This window comes from Drosophila albomicans, chromosome X (assembly GCF_009650485.2).
Source record: "Drosophila albomicans strain 15112-1751.03 chromosome X, ASM965048v2, whole genome shotgun sequence".
In the NCBI taxonomy this organism is placed as follows: domain Eukaryota; kingdom Metazoa; phylum Arthropoda; class Insecta; order Diptera; family Drosophilidae; genus Drosophila; species Drosophila albomicans.
In genome coordinates this window covers 14,323,950-14,348,152 of record NC_047627.2, presented here as the reverse complement: position 1 = coordinate 14,348,152, position 24,203 = coordinate 14,323,950, and the positions used below count along the sequence as shown (strand labels likewise).

At 34.9% G+C, this 24,203-nt stretch overlaps 1 protein-coding gene across 5 annotated transcripts in view; it reads right to left on the bottom strand.

Annotated features, from left to right (window-relative positions):
- LOC117576853 (uncharacterized) overlaps positions 1 to 24,203 on the bottom strand; it is a 124,514-nt gene that overhangs the window by 44,043 nt on the left and 56,268 nt on the right. The gene's annotated exons all lie outside the window — the stretch shown is intronic.

Here is a 24,203-nt window from a genome sequence, read left to right as displayed (position 1 = left end):
TTTCAAAAATAATTTACACAAATTTTGTAATAAATTTTTATTTAAGTTTGGTGGTTCAGAAAATGTTTGAGGAAATTTTGATGATTTCAAATAGCATTGCTAATAAATTATAAAATATTGAAAGGTTCCTTTTACCCCTTAGTAGATAAGATAAGAAACTTAAAGAAGAAGAGGCCAATATTCTTAGTACTAAGACTTAAATCTTGATTTTAGAACTTGTTTTATCTGTGTAGGATTTTAAGAAGTGCGCCAATCAAATAAAATATGTCTTGAAAGAAATTATTTCCAGCTGGCAATCATTAAGAGAGCACTTCACTTGAAGCTCATCGATTTGCCACTTGAATGGTGAATGTTGAATGTTGACTGTCAAACGTTGTCACATCGTTAAAATGCTGAATATCGTCATTTAATCAAGTGTTGTCGCTCGCTTTTGGGCGAATTTAAATCAAATGAAATGAAATCAAATCAAATATTTAGTTGCTGTTAAATTTATGACAAGCGAATGCCAAACAAATCCCATAAAAAAATAAAAAAAAAAACGAAAAAGGATTTCCCGCTTCTCCATTTTTTGTTGTTGTTGTTTTTCGCTGCTCTTCGCTTTTCGCTTTTCATCAGCATCATCGTCGTGGACGATGCCATAAAAAGTGCGGCAAATATTTGCGTGCAGCTGTGACTTCTGTGTGTGTGAAAGGAAAGGAGAGGGAAGGGAAGGAAGAGAAAGGAGTAGTTGCTTTTGGCTTGGCTTTTATCTGGCACTTTGGCCATTTGAGAATTGTTAAGCCCCGAAGGGCAGGCAGCAAAGCCATCAAACTGCATTTATCAGCTCAAAAGTGTGTGTGTACGAGTATTGAAGCCGTTTGATAGACTCTCTTCTGCACAAGTCAATATTTAATTTGTTCAAATGTCAGCAAGCAAACAACAACATCAACAAAAAAGTAAACTTTCTTTTGCTGGCTTTAACAATTTGCTGTGCTGATAAATTAACTGGCCGAAACCGAACTGAACTGAAAAGCCAAGTGGCAGCTGACAGCGATGAGCTAACAACTTTTTAGCCCTGGCCTTAGCAATGACATTTAATTTTTCAACACACTAAATCCGGCTGCTTGACTTTGCCATTTCCCTTCACTTCCCTTCCCTTCACTTCACTTCCCTTTCGCTTCCCTTTTTGCAAATATGCAAATTGAGTTTTAATGCAGATTTATTGCCTTAGACAAAAGGCAACAACAAACACAGTGTTTGCCTTTGTTGTTTGTTTTTGTTTTTTTGTGTTTGTCGTAAATGAAAATTGACATTGAAAATTGGTTTGCTTTGCATTACTTAAATACAGTTATTAATGCGTGAATTATTTAATAACAATTAGCGATAATTGCAATTACATAACAATTTATTTTTGATTGTGCATCGCATCGCATTTTCATTTTCATTTCCATTTCCGTGCAAAATTTTTCAACAATTCGATTTTCATTTCCATTTTGATTTCGATTTTAATTTCGACTTCGATTTGTTTTTGCCTTTTGTTGTTATCAACACAATTAACTTGATTTTATTCACAAAAAAAAAAAAAAAAAAAATTTTCATTTATATTCTCAAACACATTTAATTAAACATTTCCAGCAGTTGCTCAACTTGTGAGTTACCCTGTAAAAAGTTTTCGATATTTTTTTGTCATAACATAGCAAACTTTAATTTTATTAATATTCTCTTTTAAATACTTATTTAATTTAATATTTTATTATGCTTAAAATATGAATTTTCATTAATTTTTTAATTTAATATATGTTTTATTTTTGGTTAAATTATTTTAGAAAATGCATATTTTAATATTTATTTTATTTTGTTTAAATCAAAGATTTTCATACATTTTTTTCAATATTTATTTTATTTTATTTAAATCATTTTTATAAATGCTTAAAATAAAGATTTTCATGAATTTTCTTGATATTTTTTTTACTGAAATCATTTTGGCGATGCCCTAAAATAACTTTGGTAAAATGCATGTTTTTATAGCTCGAACAAATTGAATTGAGGCAACTCGATAGCTGTTAAAGTGTTTTGCATGTCAAATTGCAGCTTGTTAGCTTTTTGGGAAACTTCAAGTTCTTCTTGAGGTTTCCACAAAATTGGCTTAGCTTAAAGTGAGTCTGCAAAATGGATTGCAAAGTGTGTTCTTCTCTGCTGTCAGCTAGTCACACACACACACACAAAAGAAAACAAGAATATCGACCACAAACTCTCAATTGGCCAGCTGTGACCGAGTTGAGTATCTACGTATATCTGAATGTTTGTATGTATATAGTGTAGTATATAATCTGAGGAGAGACCTCAACGCGTCCAATACGCGTGGCTGGTTGGCCGCAAGGACGAAATGCTCTTCGGTGCAGACAGAGAAAGGGGGAAGGAGAGAAGTCTGGGCAGACACAACTCAACTCGAGCCAAATAGAATCAATGTGGAATTTTAGTTAATTAAAACACAATAAAATATGCAAATGCTACGAGTGCTTTGAGTCAACCGCAGTCGGAGACAGAGAACAAGAGAGAGAGAAGAGAGAGCAAGGAGAGAGGCGAGAGATGAGAACGAGGACAACCACAAAACAGAGCCTCAAGTCTATGGGAGTTTGAGTCGGAGTTTGCCAAATGGGTTTTGATGTGCCAAAGTCAAAGTCAAGTGCGCCAAAAGTGAGGCAAGCCAGTGGCAGAGGCAGAGGCAGCAGTAGTTGCCACAAGCGGAGGCAGCGTCACTTCATCTGAGTGCCACATGACGTATGCGTGATATGCAGCATGCAATATGCAATGCCAGCACTCTGCCAATCCTCCACAACTTCAACTCAATGCAACTTCAGTTGCAACCTCAATCCGCATCACAGTCAACCGAAATGCGATAATAACGACGCACACTGAGCCAAACAATTAAAAGCTTTTCTCAGCAACGAAATAAACGAATTTACTTTAAGTGTTGCTTTTTAATGATGTTATACAAATATGAAATAAGCAACAACATTAACATTAACATTAACATTTGCATTGCCATTTTCATTAGTGTCGAGAATTAAAAACTTTCGTCAGTGAAGAAATAATTAAGCTTTTAATGTTGCTTCATTGGCACTTGCATTGTAATTTTCATTACTATTGGGAATGAAAAGTTTGAACTTCGTTTAAAGCTAAAATTGCAATTTATCAATTATAATTAAGAAAGTACTTTTTAGAACTTATTATTGAACTCTTCTCCACTTGCTGAATCATTAGCATTTTCATTGGAATTTTCATTACTAGCTAAAATAAAAGTTTTCATTAGCAATTCAATTCAATTCAATTCAATTCATTAATTATAATTAAGAATAAACAGTTTTAGTAACTCATTATTAAACTGTTCTCCACTTGCTGATTCATTAGCATTTGCATTGGAATTTTTATTACAGTCAACAATTAAGTAATGTATTAACGTTAATGAATACATTGTATTTAAATGTGACATTTTTTTTATTCTTGCTAGTAATGAAAATTACAATGCTACAGCTCATTAATGAATTGTAAAAACTTTCACTGAAAACTAAAAAAAAGATGCACTTAACACAATTTATTTTTCACTTTGTGTTGAAAAGTTTGAACTCTAATGAAAATTACAATGCAAATACTAATGAATCAGCAAGTGGAGAACAGTTTAATAATGAGTTACTAAAACTGTTTATTCTTAATTATAATTAATGAATATTTGCAATGAATTGAATTGAATTGAATTGAATTGAATTGCTAATGAAAACTTTTATTTTAGCTAGTAATGCAAATTATAATACAAATGCTAATGAAGCTGCAATTCAATTGTAATTTTAAAAATTTTTGCTGAGAATTAAAAAAAATGTCACATTTAAATACAATGTATTCATTAACGTTAATACATTACTTAATTGTTGACTGTAATAAAAATTCCAATGCAAATGCTCAATTCCTTTTAATACTAATATTTGCATTGATCAATTATAATTCAGAAACAATAGTTTTAGTAACTCATAAGTAGATTTTTGTTACTTGATTCATTGGCATTTGCATTGTAATTTTCATTAAATAATTGCCATTTCAGGTAATGTTGCTCTTCATGTGCAATAAACAAATGCAAAATCAATAAACAAATACAGTTGATAAATAATTATGAAACTGTTCCGCATCATTAGCATTATCATCGTAATTTGCATTAAAAAAGTTTGCCGCTTAATCATGCATTTGCTGTTGTGTTGCTTGCAGCAACTTTTGCTGAGTTTTTGGCTGAGTGCACGAAGCGCTGTTAACTCAATTAACACTGGCGGCCGTTTTAATGCATTTATTGATGGAGAAGGAGATGCGAGATGCGATGTGAGATGCGCAGCACTTTAAAGTGCAATCATTTAATGCGTTGTTGCAACCAATGCGAACCACTGCGAACCACTTTGGAACCACCGTTGAACCGTTGCATCATCGTCCCATGTGGTGTTCGCTCAAGAGTGCCAAGCTGTGCGGTTCGTTGGTCGCTTTTAACCGCTGCACTTTGGGCTGCTGCCCCAAAAAAAAAACAACAAAAACAAAGTGCGACACGCCACAAAAGAGACAGAGATAGAGAGAGAGAGAGAGTGAGAAAAGGTTGCCATTGTCGTCAGATAGAGGCAGAGTTGCCAATTATGCGGAGACCGCTTAATAAATATGAAATGACATAAATGGCCAAAAGTTTGTTATAAATACCCTGTAAAAAATTAAAGTCTCAACTCAATGGGGCATGCTCAGTGGCTCACACTTAAACGTAGACCATTTGCTAGGGTATCTGGCAGTCTGTTTTGGTTTTTGCAGTTGGCTGCTGTAAAAAATGTAGGCACAGAGCACACAAAATGAAAGTTGAATGCGTAGCCGCAATGTCAACCCTCGTCTAGGCGCAACAAAAAACAACGACAACAAGAATAACAACAATGTCGCAACAACAACAACAACAACAATAGCAACAGCAACAAAGTTGACAACAACAGAAACAACAACATTGACAGCGCAACAAAGCAAAAGGCATAAATATTGTGTTCACGATTTTTGTTGCCAGATTTCGCAGCTGACCAACAAAAAAAAAAAAAAAGACGAGCAAAGCGATTGAGTTGAGTTGGCGGTGGAAAGGGGGAACGGGAAAGGGGATGGGGAACCAGGGAATGGGGAACAAGGGGAAGTCGACAGCCAAGCACATGAATAACATTTATGAGAGCGCCTTAAAATACTTACATAAATTAAATTATTTATTAACGTTTTAGTTTCGGACGACAAGTGAAGCGACACAAAATCAAATTTATCAAGCGAAAAACTCTACAATAAATTGAAGCGATTTTCACATATTTTCCATTTCAATTTTGCCAACGAAAATGGCCTAAAATAAATACTAAAACACTCGAGGCAGACTGCGCAGTGCTTAAGTTTGAGACATAAGGAATATTCAGTTGCAGTTCAGCTGAAAGTTCAGGGGTTGAATATATGTATTTGCAAAAAAATTTAGCCATTTTATCAGTGAAATGTCAGCTGCAGTTCAGCTGAAAGGTCAGGAGGAGTATAGTATGAATACAGTTTCTGAACTTAGTTTGTATGCATGTATTATATTATTATTATTTTATTGAAATAACGAATACAATTCCTTATTGCAACAAGATGAGCCGGAGTGTCTAAGGCCCTCGAGATAAATGCAGCATGTATTCAAATATAACAAGTAACAAGATACCCGCTACCCATTTTAAATAAAAGCAATATATTTTGCGGTATTATTCTCAAAATATACCAAATATACTACAAAAATGCTAAAAAAATATACCAAATGGTATATTTAGTATATCGGTATAGTACCGCATTCAAAATATACCAGATTGTCGGCCAAAGCAACTAAGAGCCCTAGTAAGTTGTCGTTTTTGCCCATACAAAAGTATTTCTTTAATAACTTCGACAATTTTTATCTGATCGCAACCAAATTTTCAGGAATCATAACTACTATAGTAAATATTGTATATACCAAAATTCCTCTAGCTTTAAAATCACGCTTGTTTTTCTTTTTTTTATTTGCGGGGGCGGAAGTGGGCGTGGCAAAAATTTGAAACAAACTTGATCTGCGTGCAAACATAACAAATGCTGTCGAAAAAAATTATAGCTCTATCTCTTATAGTCTCTGTGATCCAGTGTTTCATACGGACAGACGGACAGACACACAGACGGACATACGGACATGGCTATATCGTCTCGGCTGTTGACGCTGATCAAGAATATATATACTTTATAGGGTCGGAGATGCCTCGTTCTACCTGTTACATACATTTCCTGCCGGCACAAAGTTATAAAACCCTTCTACCCTATGGGTAGCGGGTATAATAAAGTGTCTACAAATAAATTTTCCTTTTTTTGTCAGTCAAAATTCAGTTGCATTTCACCTGAAAATTCAGCGACTCTTGACAATAATAGAACATTTTTTGAACACATTTATTTAAGCCTACATATAGAATGGACTGATAGGTAATTTGGAATACATTTGACTGTAAGGAAAATTCCGCTGCATTTCAGCTGAAAAGTCAGGCGCACTCGAAAACATTTGCCAAATGTTATTTAACATAAATATTTGAAAAAATTCTATTAGAATTGATAAATTGAATTAAACAAAAATGTATGCATTTCAAATTCAAATGAACCAGAATAAGAATAAGAATATTTATTAATAAGCAGATAAGATTAAGTGAACTCGCAATAAATCGTATTAATTTAAATGATCACTAGCCACAAGAGTTAATTATTAATAAAATATGAAAATAATACCGGGCATTAATTAGCATTTCATTTCATTGCGGTGCGGTGCCAGCTTAATGCTAACTTCAGAGCTGCACGCTGCACACGCAGCTAATTAAATTGGTTTAGCTAATATAATCAGCTTAATGCTTTAGAGCAGCTTAAGTTAATCAGAGCTCTGTGTTGGCCAATTTGCTTCTCCTACTTCGCCTAAGTGTGGCACGGCAAAGGGCGGCAAAGTTCATTTAGTACCTGGGTGAGGTTTTCTTGCCGCAGCACACGACGAATTGAATCACAGCACAAACTTAGCACTAATGACGGCAGCTTTCAATTTGCATAGCAATACGAAAGCCCTCGACTTGTCCGGCTGCCTACTTAGAATTGGGATTATATTCACGAGATTCTGGTTAAAGCGTGGAACGAAATCGACACAAAACGCTGCGTTTTCAATGAATTAACCAAAAATAAGGCAGACAAAAAATGATGAGGAAGAAGAAGAATAAGAGGAGGAGCTGATCTGGTTACAGACAAACAAAGTGTACCACAAAGTGTGTTCATTCTGCTCAGCGATGTCCGACAAGGCGGGGCAATTATTGTAAGCGGCTTTCATCGTGCGATGATTACACTTACAGCTGAAATGGCGCACAACGAGAGCAGAGCAGGACAGAGCTGAACAGAGCTGAACAGCTCGTTGGGTCCAGCAAAGCGAAAGCATAAAAAATAATGCTGGCACTATTTTTACTGCCGAACTGTTAATGCTCTTTAGCTATGCAAATTAAGTGCATAAAAGATAAAGATAAGTATGAAAGTCGACTAAGGCAAAATATACCGAATTAATATACCACAAAAATACTAAAACAATGACACATGATATATTTGGTATATTGGTATAGTGCTATGTTTAAAATATACCAAAAAATGCATTTGGTATATTGATATAATACTACAAAAATACTAAAACAATGACACATGATATATTGGTATATTGGTATAGTGCTACGTTTAAAATATGTACCAAAAATTGCATTTGGTATATTGATATAATACTACATTCAAAATATACCAAATCAAAACTACACAAAATATACCAAAATATATATTTGGTAAATTGATATAATACTGTATTCAAAATATACCAAATCAAAATTGCACAAAATACTAAAAATATACCAAAAGGTTATATTTGGTCATAGTACTGCATTCAAAATACCCAATTCAATATACCGCAAAAATACTATAAATATATGCAAGGTTTTATTTGGTATATATTTGATATAGTACTACATTCAAAATATACCATAAAACGTAAAATATATATTTCATTTGTTTCAATATTCGCTGAAAGTCCAGTAAAGATCAATATATCTTTTCAGCTCAATTAATTTTATAATCAAGGTTTCTTGTTTCAAAGTTTGCTGATGAATTTTATTAAAAATATGCGATGTAAATACTAAATATTTAAATATTTTGTCAGCCAAAAAGTATATTAATTATGTATTCTACGCTTTAAATAAATAATAACATTCAAAAGGCAACTATAAACATTAATTCAATTTTAATAAATTAACTATAATATGATACTATAAACATCATTTTAGAAATATGCTCTGACATAACTTTTATTTTTGAATGCTTTTTTAACTAAATTATATTGAATAATATTTAGATTTATTCTTTGAACCCTTTTTAATGAAAATATATCGAGATTCTATTGAATAACATTTAAAATAATTCATCTTTAATTGCAGAATTGCATATTTAGTGGCAAATGAAAGGGAATGCTAGTGTCAGGGTATTTAAATGGCTACAAAAAAATGTGCGGCCGTTAAGAAGGCGGCGATTGAAGGCCCAAAGTGTAGGAGACAGCCAGAGGAGTGAGCGAGAGAGAATGAGAGAAATAGATACAAGTGAGACGGAGAGGAAGAGGCAGAAGGAGAGCCAGAGTAAGAGAAGACACAGCAAAACATTTCTAAAAACGCATTTTGCTTACATCTGGCTGGATGTTTGGCTAGTTGGTTGGTTGGTTGGTTGTTTGGCTGGTTGTCTGGTCGCTTGTTGGCCTAATTAGTGCTGTGCATTTTTATGGCATAATTTTCGGCGTTGTAAGCGTTTTGGCGCCATCAAATTGTACAACATGAAAATATTACATTAAAATTTATGAACTAAAAACATACACAAAATAACAAAAGCATATAAAACTCACACAGAGAGTGGGAGCGGAAACTAGTTTCGCAGTTTCTGTTGTTGTTGTTGTTTTTTTTGGCGGTTAGCAGTTGGTTCTATCTACACTTTGTCTGGATTATGGCCAGCGCAATTAGTGGCCAGACTAAAACTCACTCTACCGAAACTGAAACTGGACTCAACTCAACTCGACTCGACGCGACTTCGAGTTAGCTGCAAACTTGCCTTGCTGGCGATTCCTTTTTATTGTTATGGCACACAGTCACATGAACTCACCTGTAACGAGATAAGCAGATAACAGAGAGATAACGGATAAGTACTTGCGCCACAGCATTCAATAAATAATTCATTTGCAATTGAATTCGAAATTAGCAAAGTAAAATATCAATTAAAATAATACGAGGATATACATATGATTCCATTTGTAATGTTAGCAAAACTGCACTTTATGCTCAGAATATACCACAAAAATACTAAAAATACCGAGAGTATGAATTTGGTATATTTAAATATAATCCAAAAGTTACAACTGCAGAATATTGTAGTATTAAGGTAAATCAAAAAGATTAGGACATCTATGAAATATACCGAAAAAATACTAAAATATATTCAATAATGGATTTGGTATCTATATGTGTTATCAAAAGGTTACTTCAGTATATTTTTGTATTTTCTCTGAATATTTTACGAATTATACCGCAGTGTTTTGCTTTTATTGCAAATGAAATAATATTAATTAAATTAGGGATATATGTAACTTAGAATATACCAAACAAACAACCAAAATACACCGAAAATGATTTTGTATATAAATATTATTAAAAACTTATCACAACTTCAGTATATTTTAACATTTTTTCGGTATTCTTAAAGAATAAATAATTAATAAAACACTGTTTTGGTTTTATTGTAAAGATAATCATGTTAATTAAATGCAGATGTCGAAGCCATTGTTTTGCTTGCTATAATTTCAATGATGTCTCAATTTTGTATTTAATGAAAACAGAAGTATTTCAGATGTTTCTTCATTATTTTTGAATGTACCTTTTCGGAACTATTTATTATGAGGGGAAATTCAAGAATGTGAATAAATCACCTCTAAAAATATTGATTTGTTCTCATAAATGTCTAATCTGCTACTGTACTTATGCATTATAGAAACAGTTCCAAGCAATGTGTTAACAACTTCGATTAATACCAAAAATATATATCAATATCTGCTGTCACATTTCTCTATCGTCTATCGATAACAGCCAAAATATAGTTTGAGTTCACTTAAAGCGCACATTGAAGTTGTTTAGTTTTATGTGGCAACATAGAGTCAATACGTCGCATCCTTGGGGGAATTGTCTGGGTGTTTGTCTGTGGCAGGTTGCATGTTGCATGTGGCAGCTTGGCTGCAGCGTGCAATAAAAATGCATTTCATGCTCGAAACATGACTTGGCTCAATTTATTTTACGCTGCCGCATTTAACGACTTCACACAGGACTTGCCCGCAATCGGAGACGCCGCCGTCGACTGCCAGAGTTGCCACCACCCCGACATGTCAGACAGCGAGAGAAAGACTGCTGAATGTAATGGTGTTAGGCCACAATGAGCTCAATTTACGCCAATGATTGGCGGTGCCGCCGATCGCTAAAGGGGGCCAGATGTCGATGTTGCAGCGCGGGTTGCCCCGAACAGCTTGTCTAACTCTGTCTGTCTGTCTGTCCGTCTGTCTGTCTGTCTGTCCGTCTGTCCGTCCGCCTCTCCGTGCTGATGTCCTGCTAGCCGCACCTTGCTTCTGCTTATGGCTGTTGCCGAAAAAGTTTCATGTTTGCATTTGCCTATCGTCTATCGTCTGGATCCGTCCGTCTGTCCGTCCGTCCGACTGTCTGGCTGTCTGTCTGTCCGCCTGCAAGCTCGTGTGTGGAACCTTCGCCAGACGTTAAACATCGCGTGCAGACAGACATGAAAGCAACAACAAAAAAAAAAAGAAAAAAGAAAAACGAACCAAGTCGCAGACATGAAAATTGCACTGCACACGGCATCAAGAGCGACTTCTTGGCCAGTAGAGTTGCTCCTTCATTCCGTTCCCCCCTCGTCCCCGTCCCCTCCCCCACACCCTGCTCATCAAGCAGCTACTCTAGTTCGCTGCGCCCCTTCAGCGCCAAACAAGAAAGTACAACAAGCAAAGCCATATATAAAAATCAACTGACATGTCTATGGACTGTGTGTGGAGACACACAGAAAGAGAGAGAGAGAGAGAGGGAGAGAGAGCAGCATACATCGTGAAGAAAGGAATGGCAAGGAGCTGAGGGGAGGGAGATTGTTAGTGTTGCAGTGGTTGTTAAGGTTTGCGGAAGTCGCCCCTTGGGCTCGACTGTTGCTGCCTCTTTTGGGGCCGAGGCAAGTTTACTTGTTACACGTAACAAGCGCAGCATTCTATTCTTAGGCAAAGTATCCCCTTCACTTATCAGAACACCCTTCCTCTTTCCCTCCTCCTCCTCCTTCTCCTGCCTACCTTTTTCTCTGCTCCCTAAACGGAATGCTGAAAATATACTATTTAAGGCAATCAGAAATGACGATTGCAAACTTTATGGCAAACGCCAACAGACATTTTAATTGTGATTTGTGTTTGGCAGGTAGCGAAAAACTTCAAAGAGAAAGGGGAAAAAGGAAGAGCAAGCAAAAGACACAGTTAGTTGCAAAAGATATCGAATAAGTAGTTGGTTGGCGAGTTTTCATGACAGCTTCAAAGTTGCCCTTTGAATTTCCTTCAATTTGACGTCGATTCGCTCTGAATACTAATTGAGACAACACAATACAACGACAACGATAACAATAACAACTATGTTGTCGCTGACAGCGAGTGTTTACTGTGCTCATTAGGCAATGATTTGTAATTAAGCCGCGACTACATTCAATAACCATGTGATTTATGACAGCACAAACTCAAAAGGAAGATTGTCTGCTTCCTCTAGGGCATTCATAACACTCGCAACGAATCGAAACAATCAAAAGTGGAACGATTTAACATATTTATCAAGAAAAAAGGGAAGTAAAAATGCTACAGACGAGTGATCTGTGAGATACTCAATATAAGCGAAACTTTGCGGTATTATTTCTTAAAATATACCGAATTAATATACTGCAAAATACTAAAATATACCAAAGGCTACGTTTGACATATAGTACTACATTCAATGTACTATTAATACTAAAAATACCATAGATTGCACAATATACTGACGACACAAAGCGGATATAAGAAGTATATCTATATAGTACCCACATACAATACATTTGGTGCAACAATATACTATGAGTACTAAATATACCATAGATTGCAAAATATACCAAACTGTCCATGACTTTTTACATACATTTCGTGAATAAGCTTTGACACTTTATTCTGGCATGCAAAATGAATTGAAGTGAAGAGAATGCAAAGCAACAATAATTACCAGCAAATTTATCAGAACTTTATAGAGCAAAAAGTGAATTAAAACTCACAGTGCGTGCAAGTTTAATTCGATTAAAGTTTGACATAGAAATGCAGTTAATATTGTCTTGCGATTGCCACCTGAACTCTTTAACTGGGCAATTTCTTAATTGAGTTAATCATATTAATTGCTTGCATATTGCAGCAAACAAATTTGCTGAATAATTTGCAAATTTGATAGACAATGCTGATGCTAACTTTTCTGTCTCTCTCTCTCTTTCTCTCTGTCTGTCTGTCGCCTGCTTGAAGCCAACAATCCAATTGGAAATTGTTTGCTGTTTACCGCTTTCATTGTGTTTCATCCTTAACAACATGAATATGTGGCCAACAACAAGTTGACTAACAACACACACACACACAAAAGCGTCTTAGAAAATGAGAAATAATAACTGACTGCAACGACAGACTGAATACCCTGCAAATCCTGTGTACGAAATTTTCAGGAACATGAATATGCATGACTTCTAAAAATGAATATTCCAACTGCATTAATTTAGTTGTTGTGAAGAATTGAAAAATTACAATTTTTCTAGTTCAACATGTGCTTTGACTTTTGCTAGTCATTTTTCGGCACGGCAGGGTATAAGTAGGAAATGAAGATGACGACGTAGAAGAAGTAGAGAAGTAGAAGTAGGAGTAGAGAAGTAGCGAAGAGCAGCAACAACAACAACAGCAACAACAAAAGCCATTTGCTATTATGATAATTATTTTGAAAGGCTTTGCACGAGTTTTTGAACACAAAAGGGATTTAAATTACGCCGCTAAGCGGTTTATGCAGCAACAACAACAACAACAACAACGAAAACAAGAAGAAGTAGAAGACGAAGAAGGAGAGCTCAAAGTTAAGAGCTAACGAATTGCCGTCATCTTATGAGCAGGCTGTTAGACAGAGACGGGAAGAGAACGAAAGCGAAGGCAGAGGCAGCGAATGTCAGAGTGAGAGAGAGAACGAACTCATCAGCAGCCAAGCATCGCATTTTGAGATAAACATAAAGCGCACCTAATGCGTGTGCGAGTGAGTGAGAGCGAGTGTGTATGTGTGTGTGTGTGCCCGCAGCTCATGTGTGTGTGTGAATGCTGTTGACTTTGGATAATGTCGTTTGTTGCCTGCCGTCGCTGCCCGCGTTTTGTTTGTTTGTTTGTTTGACTGATTGTCTGTCATTTTGTCTGATTGTGCGCCTATTAGCAAACAAATGAATGAATAACTGCACACACACGCACACATACACACACACACAAGCGCACACACCCACACACGCACACACGCATTCCCTTCGTTGATTTCTCCATTCGTTTTCATTTTCGTTGATTGAATGTGCGAACGAATGTTGCGAGCCAAAAGCCGCAGTTTGAGTTTAGTCAGTCTTTCTTCTAGCAAAGCGCCGAGAGCGGTGGAGCGGGAGACGAGAAGTGGGGGAAGGAGAGAGGGACGTAATTCGAGAGCGTCGCGTCGTGTGTGGCATCTAACACAATTGACAAACGAGATTATTGTGCTTTAATCCTTTAAGTCTTTGTTAGACAATTTGCAGCCAAATGGCGTGCAGCGCCTAGAAAAAAACGCAGGCATGTACGACTATAATATACCCTATACTAATTATTTATTATTTTGTATTACTTTCGTCACAGAAATGAATTATATAATAGTTAATTGAGTTCTCTATTCATATCAAGAAGTTAACAAATAATCATCCTAAATATCTATAAAAATGAAACCTTTAAATATGTAGTAATAAATACATTTATTTATATAGTGGATAAAATATTTTTTTTAAAGAATTTTAGGAGTATTTGAATTATTTTATTGCTTGTTTCAAATATAGTTATTTTTTATTCAAATATTGTTCAAATTCTTATATAGAAAGATTATTATATATAGAAAGATTATTTTGTAGAATGTTATTTTCTTTGCGGAAAAAATATAAACATAAATATATTATAAAATAGATTTTAAATTTTAAAGTTTTTATTTTTGATGAATTTTTCCGCTTAGTAGAAAGCAATTAATAAATTAAAATACTTATAAAATGCTACAAAATAATCTCTACTATTCTTTTAATAATTTGAACAATAGCTTAATAAAAAATAACTCGATATTTTGAACAAACAGTAAAATAGTAAAAATAGTAAAATAGTAAAAAATCACTTTTCCTCTTTATTTTGACAAGTTCGAAAACTTAGTCATTGAAATTCAAAGTAAAATCTGCATTCATATAATTTCAATATTATTCTATTCAATCTTATGCTTAACATACCCTCTTTCGAATGCATTTACAGGGTATTCCAAGCGTTGCTTGCCTCTCTGCAGCCTGTGTCACACTCTGAGTGGCTTTAATTGCGCTGCAATGCGATTGCATTCATTCTGATGCTCACAGTCTGTCAATCAAACTAGTCAGTCAGTCAATCTGTCTGTCTGTCTGTCTGTCTGTCTGTCCGTTTGTCCGTCTGTCAGTCCATCAATCGCATGCTCTAACAACGACGATTGCAATTTCATGGTCTCTACCATTGTTGGTCGCTCTTTTGGATCCGCTTTGAGCAGCTTGTCGGCATGTTTCAATTGACTTGGCTCAACTGTCCGTCTGTCTGTCCGTCTGTCCGTCTCTCTATCCGCCGTCTGTTTGTCTGGGGTGTTTGGCTGGTGCGCTTTAGCGGATTTGGCGCTAATGCAATTGTTACCGCGCTTTGGCCAGTTAAATTGCCGACTAAGCTCCCCAACACAGAAGAAGTCAGGGCAATTAATTCGCTCATCGCTCGTTTGCTCATCCAAATTCGAAGCACTCAAGCGTCCGTTGTAGCGGCTTTGTGCATTCCAAATGAATGCATACCTAATAATAATGACGATTCGATTGTATAATGCGAATACATACATACATATTCCGCGACTTCCATTTAAAAACACTTAATTATACATTTCGATCAAAGCGCATTATTTAGCTATGGGAATCTAATGCTGACTCTGACAATCGCACGCTTATATCATTGAAATCGAATAGAGTTTAACCTACACAAGATATGCAAATCTGAATATGAAATATGAATTTCTTATTTGCATAATGAATATTAAATATAAGCTAAAGTTGAGTTCAAAGTTAATACCGTTGGTATATTATTAATATTCGGTATATATCAAGTTTGTGTGGTATAATAGTATTATTTAAATTTAGTAAATTTAGTATCCAAAAATGTTTAGCTTGAACCTAGTTTCAGATTGCAAATCCTAATATAACTATTACTTGTCAGTCAAATGTTTATTAAAGCAATTTAAGAAAAGAAAATTGAGGAAACTTGCAAACAGTTCGAGTACAAATTTAATGCTGATTTCATTTCTTTAGCTATATCGTTTATATTGCGCGTTTATAAAGTTTATGCAGTCTATTTAATATTCCAAAAATTTCAGCTTAATATATAATTGCTATCCTTACGGTAGGCTATCGACAAGATGAGAAATCTCATCTCATATATTTACATCAGTGAATATAAAAATTATTAATGTGAAATACTTCTTACAATAAAGTATTTTAAGTTAAGTTTAGAGTTTGCTCCGCAATGTTCAAAAGTCTGTCAAGCCCATTTCAATTGCCTCATTATCCCAACTGTCATCATTTATTTTCCGCATATATTAAGTTTTTGTTGTCTATTTCAAATTCCAAAACTTTTAGTTTAAAAAACTTAAAGTTAACTTAACTTTTGGCTATCGAAAAGTCGAGGAATCAAATTAGAATCATTAGTTTTGAGTGAATATATGTTACAATAATTTATTTCACATAAAATTTAGAGTTATCTCTGTAATACTAAAAAATCAGTTAACTTCATTTGAATAGCCAAATTATGACGAATACTGAATTCATTTCTTTAGCTATATCATTTATTTTGCGCATATACTCATATGAAGTTTAGGTATTCTACTTCATATTCTAAAAAGTTCAGCTTATTAGCTGCGCTTACACCAAACAATAAAGTATACTTCTATCAAGTGAATTGATGAATTAACTCGATGTACTCATATTACATTGAGGATTACAACATTAAAAGAGTCGTGTTCATTAAGTTCACCTCTTACGAGCTGCAAATGATCATGATTTGTTGAATGACAATTTTCCACTTGCGGCAATCAAAAGTGGAAAAAGTGAAACCCATTTTGCTGGTCAACGTGCGATTCGGGGGTACTCAGACAGTGTGTATTCACACTTATTCACATGATTTGCGTCAATTACAAGTGACTTCAACGAGCACTTGAGACACTTAAATCAACAATGAAAACAAACAAATTGACTGAATTTAGCTGAGCTCGCCTCTTCATCATTGTTGTTCTCGGTTGTTTATTACAGTGGCTGCCATCAGTTGTTGTTTCTGTTGTTGTTGTTGTTGTCAGGGTCATGAACAGTGGCTGCATATGAGTATCAGAGATGAGCACAAACACATAGTTAAAGGGGGGCGTGGAGCATCGCATAAATTGAGTGCGATTCGAGGGCCGCAAAACAGTGGCAGCGAACAGTACACTCCCCGTCCGGGGAGAGTTGGTCGTAAACAGTGCGCACAAATTGTTAATTGACACATTGGTATAATGAAGACATGAGATGCCATTCTCAGCGTGTTTCATCTCCAGCTGTTTCGCCAATTAGCCCCCAAACAACAGCAGCACTTGACTTTAATGGGCGGGGCTGGGCGGTGCGGTGCGGTGCGGGGGGTGCGGAAAAGGGACGGGAAAGGAAGGTATCGTCTATTAGGTCATCCTTGCCATTGCTGTTGTCGTAATTGAGGGATGGATCATTAGTGCTTAACTGCTGCACAGCTCAACAGCTTAACAGCTTAATTGCTCTAGCTAGCTGAGAGAGAGAGAGCGAGAATGAGAACGAGAGCGACAGAGCAAACTATTGTTGTGCTATTACTTAACATTATGTTATGGCCACAGTTGTTGGCACACAGATTTCATTTCACTTTGACGCCCTTTCAATCAGTTGTCTCCACTCCCACTCCCATTCCCATTCCCATTATAAACAATCCACGCTGAACTATTCCGCACCCTGGCAAATCAATCACAATTAGGATTTGAGCAAATACTTGCGACTAAGCTCACACACACACACCAACACACATGTGGCACCTTTCATTCATTATTCATTTGGCATTGCGTGAGTGTATTTGCTCGAGCAAATGAGTCTGAAACCTTTGGCTAATGAATTGCGTCTAACGACAACAACAACAACAACAAGGAGTTGAACAACAACAATTTGCGCTAAACTTATTCGCAATTTTAACCACATTACAATTTCGCAATTATTTGCTGAATTCCAACGAAATTAAACGAACAACTCTTTCTATAGCATACTTATTGGCATGGAAATTTGTGAGCAGAGAAAACTTTCTATACTCTGTTAATTTTCATTTAAGCTATTTATATTACAAAAAAATTTTATAATAGTAAAGGAAACTTTCAATTATAAAAAATGCATAAACTAAATTAACCTTTTCTGTTTAAAAATATATTAGTTTCATACATACAAATTGTCAGACGCATAATATAGAGCTGAGAACTTTGAAATAGCAGTGCGACAGTAACAAAACAATTTAGTATATTTTGCGCTCTACTATCAATATACCATATGTAGCCTACGGTATTTTAATTTGGTATATTTGTAAATTAATAACGCATCGGTATCTGACAGTCGAGCATACTCGACTTTAGCTTTTATATGAACACAATTTTTGAAGTCACTTAAATAACTTAAATTTAGAAAATAAAGTCATACTTAAAATTCGAGTTGTCTTTCAATCTAAATTAAAAAAACACATTTCTGCAACAATTTTAACTCTTCAACATTATTAAAATGTAAATTTATTCATAGTTGTTAAATGCCAAAAATTACTCAATCAAAATTGATTCTAAAATAGCTTTATAAAACTATTCGTATATCAAACAGTTTCTCAGTCGCTGTTGTTAATTGATAACTCAATCAAATGCATTATGTTAATTCATATTCATATGCTGAATACATTCGTTTGTGCATTCACAATCACACAATTGACTTGTAAGCGACTCTCTTTATGGTTATCAATATTCTAATAAGTGAGCGGGAAAGGGAAATGGAAAGGGGAAATGCAGGAAAATGAAAAATGAAAAATCGAAATGAGATTGTGTAAGATTTGGCACGCTTTAATTGCTCAATTGAGAGCGAAAGAGAATTGTGGAAAATGTTTGTTTGGGGGGTGGGAGGAGGATGGAAATGTGTTGCTCAATTGGTCAATTTGCTCATTCGGAATGCATTCAATTTGCAACAATTTTATTTGGCACATGTCTGACATGGCTTTTGACATAAATTGCATTTGCTTCCACTTCTCAGTTGGCATTTTGCATTTGCATTTAAATGCAGGACATTTGCGTGCTAGGCAAAAGTCATTTATCAAGCGAATATACGTATATCAAATAAATTAGTTAAATATTATGTTATCAAATTAAGTGCACACGCCCACACAAAGACAAAGAGCGAGCGAGAGAGAGAGAGAGAGAGAGGACGCTGCTGGCATATGTTTTGCGCTGTCAGCATAAATTTCACTCACATTTGATATGGGCACAATAAAGCTGCAGCAGTTGGCAGTTAACATTCAGAGCTGGCAATGACAATCTCAAGTCTGCATTCAAATTACGAGAGTCGAAAACCAGCGACAAACTTAACAAGCAGCAAAGATACAGCCGAGTGTGCTCGACTGTGAGATACTCGCTACCCTTGTGGCTATAAAATTATATACTACTACAAAAATACTATAATATACCAAAGACTATACTTGGTGCTAAATTAAAAATATACCATTGTGTACAACGTATGTCAATAAAATCATATTCTAAAAATATACCAAAATTATATCAAAATATACCAAAATACTAGAGCATACCAAAGTCTATACATGGTATATCGATATTTAACTACTAAATTCTAAATATACCATAAAGTACAAAATATACCAAACGAACGGACTATATAATACTATAATATACCAAAGACTATACTTGGTGCTAAATTTAAGTATATTAATAAAAGCATATTCTAAAAATATACCAAAATTATACCGCATAAATACTAAAGCATACCAAAGTCTGTACTTGGTATATCGATATTTAACTACTAAATTCTAAATATACCATAGAATACAAAATATACCAAACGAACGGACTATATAATACTATAATATACCAAAGACTATACTTGGTGCTAAATTTAAAATATACTATTGTGTACAAAGTATATCAATACAATTATATTATAAAAATATACCAAAATTATAACGCAAAATATACTATAATATACCAAAGTCTGTACTTGGTATGTCGATATTTAACTAAATTCAAAATATACCATAGAATACAAAATATACCAAACGAACAGAAAAGTGAGTCTGTACGTTTGGTGTATTTTCTATATATCGTCTTTATCGCCTCGGTTGTTGGTGTTGATCAAGAATACATATATTTCTTTCTGTCTTCTTTTGGCTGTTACATACATTTCCTGCAGGCACAAAATTGTAATACCCTGCTACCCTATGGGTATCGGGTATAACGAACAGCCGCCGCCCCCTTTCCACTCCACTCAACATCGCTGACGTTGTGACGTTGGCAAGTGCAGTTCAAAATGCTAATCACCACACACACAGCACACACACTCACACACACACACACACACACACACAGACACGCTCATAGCACATGACATTCATTGTCTGTGAAACAATTGGAATCAGACAACACGCTCAAATTGCTATGAATTGTATTACGTGCTCACGCGGTCAGCTGCCCCCCCCCCCTCCCCCACTCCTGCCCCCCTTTACCCACTCCTTTGGCTTGGCTGGCACAGTTGATAAGTGAGCGAGCAGCTTAACTAATGTTTATGTACAGCTACATATTTTCGTGCCAAAAGCCAAAGCCACAACTTAACTCGGAAGCCAACTGTCAGCATCATTTTACACACTCCCCAAAACAGCATAATATACAAGTACACATTTAGTATATATAGTATATATACCGTCTATATATATATTTGTTGCCTGCACCTATTTATCATGTGAACTCAACATTGAGTTGAGTTTTATTTCATTTTACTCTCGCATTGCGAAAAAAAAAGTATTGTCAAATTTGCACACAATAAGTTTATAGAATTTATGCAAATATTTCACAGTAATTAAAATACGAAATGTAATATGAGTAATTCTCTGATGAAAAATTAAAAAAAAAATAATAATTATTAAGCTGAATTGTTTTGAAAAACATGAAAAGGTTGTTCTTATAGCTCTGAGAGTGATTTTTGGCAACTGTTTCTGCTTTACGATAAAATACATAAATTTCAAGGCGAAGTCATTTGCAGACAGTGCTTTAATTTTAGTTATATCTAACTTTTTTAATTAAATATCAATTTGTTAATTTTTGTTTTTCGCCAGAGAATTTAATATATACTTTTGTTGCAAAGTTAAAATATAATTGCATAATAAAAACATAATTTAATTTATGAGAAGCATAGTTATGTTCTAGTCGAAGGCCACAGCAGTCCGCAATTTCATTTCTATAAATTAAATATATTTAATACAAAACAGTATTTAATACCGAATTTAGCATTTAATTTAGTATTTTATACTATATCCTGTATCAAAATTAGTATTTTATTATATATTTAGTATTTTATTTAGTATTTTATACCATATCCTGTACCATATTTAGTTTTTATACTATATAATTTAGTATTTTATACCATATTTAGCATTTAACTTAGTATTTTTTACTATATCCCGTATCAAATTTAGTATTTTATACTATATTTAGTATTTAATTTAGTAGTTTATACTATATTTAGTATTTAATTTAGTATTTTTTACCATATTTAACATAATAAAGAAATAAATAATTTTTTCCATATTTTTTTTTTTGGTTTATACGTAACATTTTGTGAGTGTATCAAATGTTGTTTGGCGGACTCGAGTCGAAACATTTAGACTGCGACTGCTGGACATAACTCAACAGCTAACACAGGAAATGAGCATATCAAAGCACACACACACATAACAAACACACACACACATATTCAGCATACAAATGACTTGCGGCTTGGCGTAGAGACTAGCGTTGAATATATTGCCAGAGAGCGGCCAAAGAACGCACACGTCAAGCTTAAATGCAAAACAGCAATATCCCAAAACAACAAAAAAAAACTAAACTAAACTCAACTGATGAAGTGATCAATGCCAAAGCCAAAATGCTAAAATCCCCCTAAACTAATATGGCCAAAAAAAAGAGAACAATACAGTTAATATAGGAACTAAAAAGTCGAAAAGTTTTATTTTCGCTTGAACTCAATTTTCTTACATACTATTTTGAATCTTTGTACAGAAATAAACAGTACTTTTTTGAATTGAATAAAAATTCAAAAATAATTGCTTATTAATATATTAGAATTATAAGATTCTTAGTAACCCTTTGAAGAACATGGAAATCTTGAAAATCAGGAAGTTCTTGAAAATGCGAGATTAAAAAACAAATTCCAAAATAGATGTTGATTATTTTTGATTAAATAATTAATATTTATAAATATCCAATATGGGTATTCTTTGATAATTTTATAAAAATATATATTTTTATTTCAGCAGAACAACAATCCAACTTCAATGAAATAATTCATTTGGAGCACGACTGAGACTTGAGGCACATTCAATAAGCTTGCGTTAAATCTCAAGTCTCTGGCAGGAAGCTTGTCAGGAAAGGAAACGTGAAGCTCCATCAAACTGGGAGACAGATGAAGATACCTTCGAGTTGCTTCGAGTAGATTGATTGTGCTGCACTCTCAATAGATATTAGATGGCAAAAAAGAGATAGGCTTTGCCACCAAAAGCACTTGCCTCCACACTTTCTTTCTTACTTGTTTTCTTATTCTTTTTTTATTCTGTCGTCTTTTACTTTCTCTTTTTTTTTTTTTGTTGCCTTTGATTTTCCTTCGCTTTCCATTTTTTCCACTTTTTTGTGTGTGTGTTATTTATTTTTTTTTTGTTGAGCTCCGCTCGACTATCAGATTGCGTGCATTATGCGGAACTGCTGAGCGCAGCAAATTAGCATGAAGGGGAATGGGAAGGGGGAGAGAGTAGCAAACAACATGTGTTGCCTGTCACTCGAAAGTGTCTCCCGTCTTCCCTCCCATTCCCTGCTCCCTTTAGAGCTCCGCTCCCTGTCGAGTGTGTCACATTAAATGATACGCAACACTTGACACCAAAATGCGGCACAGCCAACAAAACGCTAAGAGAAACTGTAACCTCAACGAAAGTTTTGCGGCAGCCACAAACATACTTCGATAACAACCGCACAGAGTCTGCTCGACTGCCAGTTACCCTGCTTCATTATACAATATATTCTGAATCAAGTTGAAGCATGCAGCAAGCTTTTTAAATAGTTTTCTTTTACTGTTTTGGAGAAGAGTTTCAGCATTTTATTGGCTTTCGAAGTGCAGTAAATAAAGGTGAAGATCGCATATATTATATATGACATAAAATATATGACATTGCCAGTGTAAATATCTTATTTCTAAACTCTTAACATTCTTTGAATTAGAAAGAAGTCAGGAAAAGTTACTTTGAAAATCACTTAAAAATTTCGATGGCTTTCAATATAATAAAATTAATATAATGCTAATACTATGCTAAACAAAAAAAGTAGAAAGAAAAATGAAGAAATACTAAACAAAATTAATTCTGTAAGCAATCAATAAGAAATTCTATAAGATTACAATAAGCGAAAGAATCTTACAACTTATTTTCTTTAACTTTAATATACCCCTTTACTGCAGCTAACAGGGTATGAAGTGGAGCGTATCATAGAGAGAAAAAAACGAAGAAATCTCGAGAGAGAGAGAAAGAGAAAGAGAGAGCGAGAGAGATATTCGGGCAACGCACTAAAGTAGGCAACGAAATTGCTCTAGAAATTTATGTGTGTACTTTATTAATGAGTCGTTAGCGGCGGTTGCTGCTGCTTCAGCTCCTGTCCTGATTGTTGTTGCTCTGCGCTGCTTGTTTGCCGCAGTTGCATTTGGCTAGTGGGGTGCACACACACACACAGACTGAAACACACTCGAACACACGCACGCAGGGAAAATCAATAGAAAGCCAGCTGCTGCCGCAAAGTATGCAATGAAATTGGGCAAATGAATTTAAATGATGCCGCCACGCGTTGCGTATACGCAATGTGGAAAGCCAGTCAACTGTGAAAGGGCGAAGTTAACTGCTGTAAAAAGGGGGAAAACGTACACAGTTACTTCCATACATGTCTATCTCTATCTCGCTGGAGGTGATGGTGGTGGTGGCAAAAGCATATGCAAATACTTGGAAAAATCTAAGAAAGCAAACGGAAGTTTATTTCAAGTTGCCCGAAATGCGAAATGGGGGAAGGAAGACGGAAGAAGGAAGGCGAATGAAGTGGCAGCAGCAGCAGTCAAGTGCAAGCAGGCAACATCACAGAGAGCGCGAGACTAAGACTAAGACCAAGCGCTAGGCAAAAGTAAAACAAACAAGCGCATAAAGCAAAGGCCAAGACAAACAACAGGAAGACAAAATCAAGCAGCGCAGCAACATAAAAACAAAAAAATATATATGTATATAAATATATATAAAAAAACATGCATGAAAGCTAGAGTCGGGTGTGCTCAACTGTGAGATACTCGCTACCCACTTGCCATCAAATTATATACCCAAAATGTACCACAAAAATACTAGAATATACCAAAGCCTATATTTGGTGTATCGATGTTGAAATAAACTC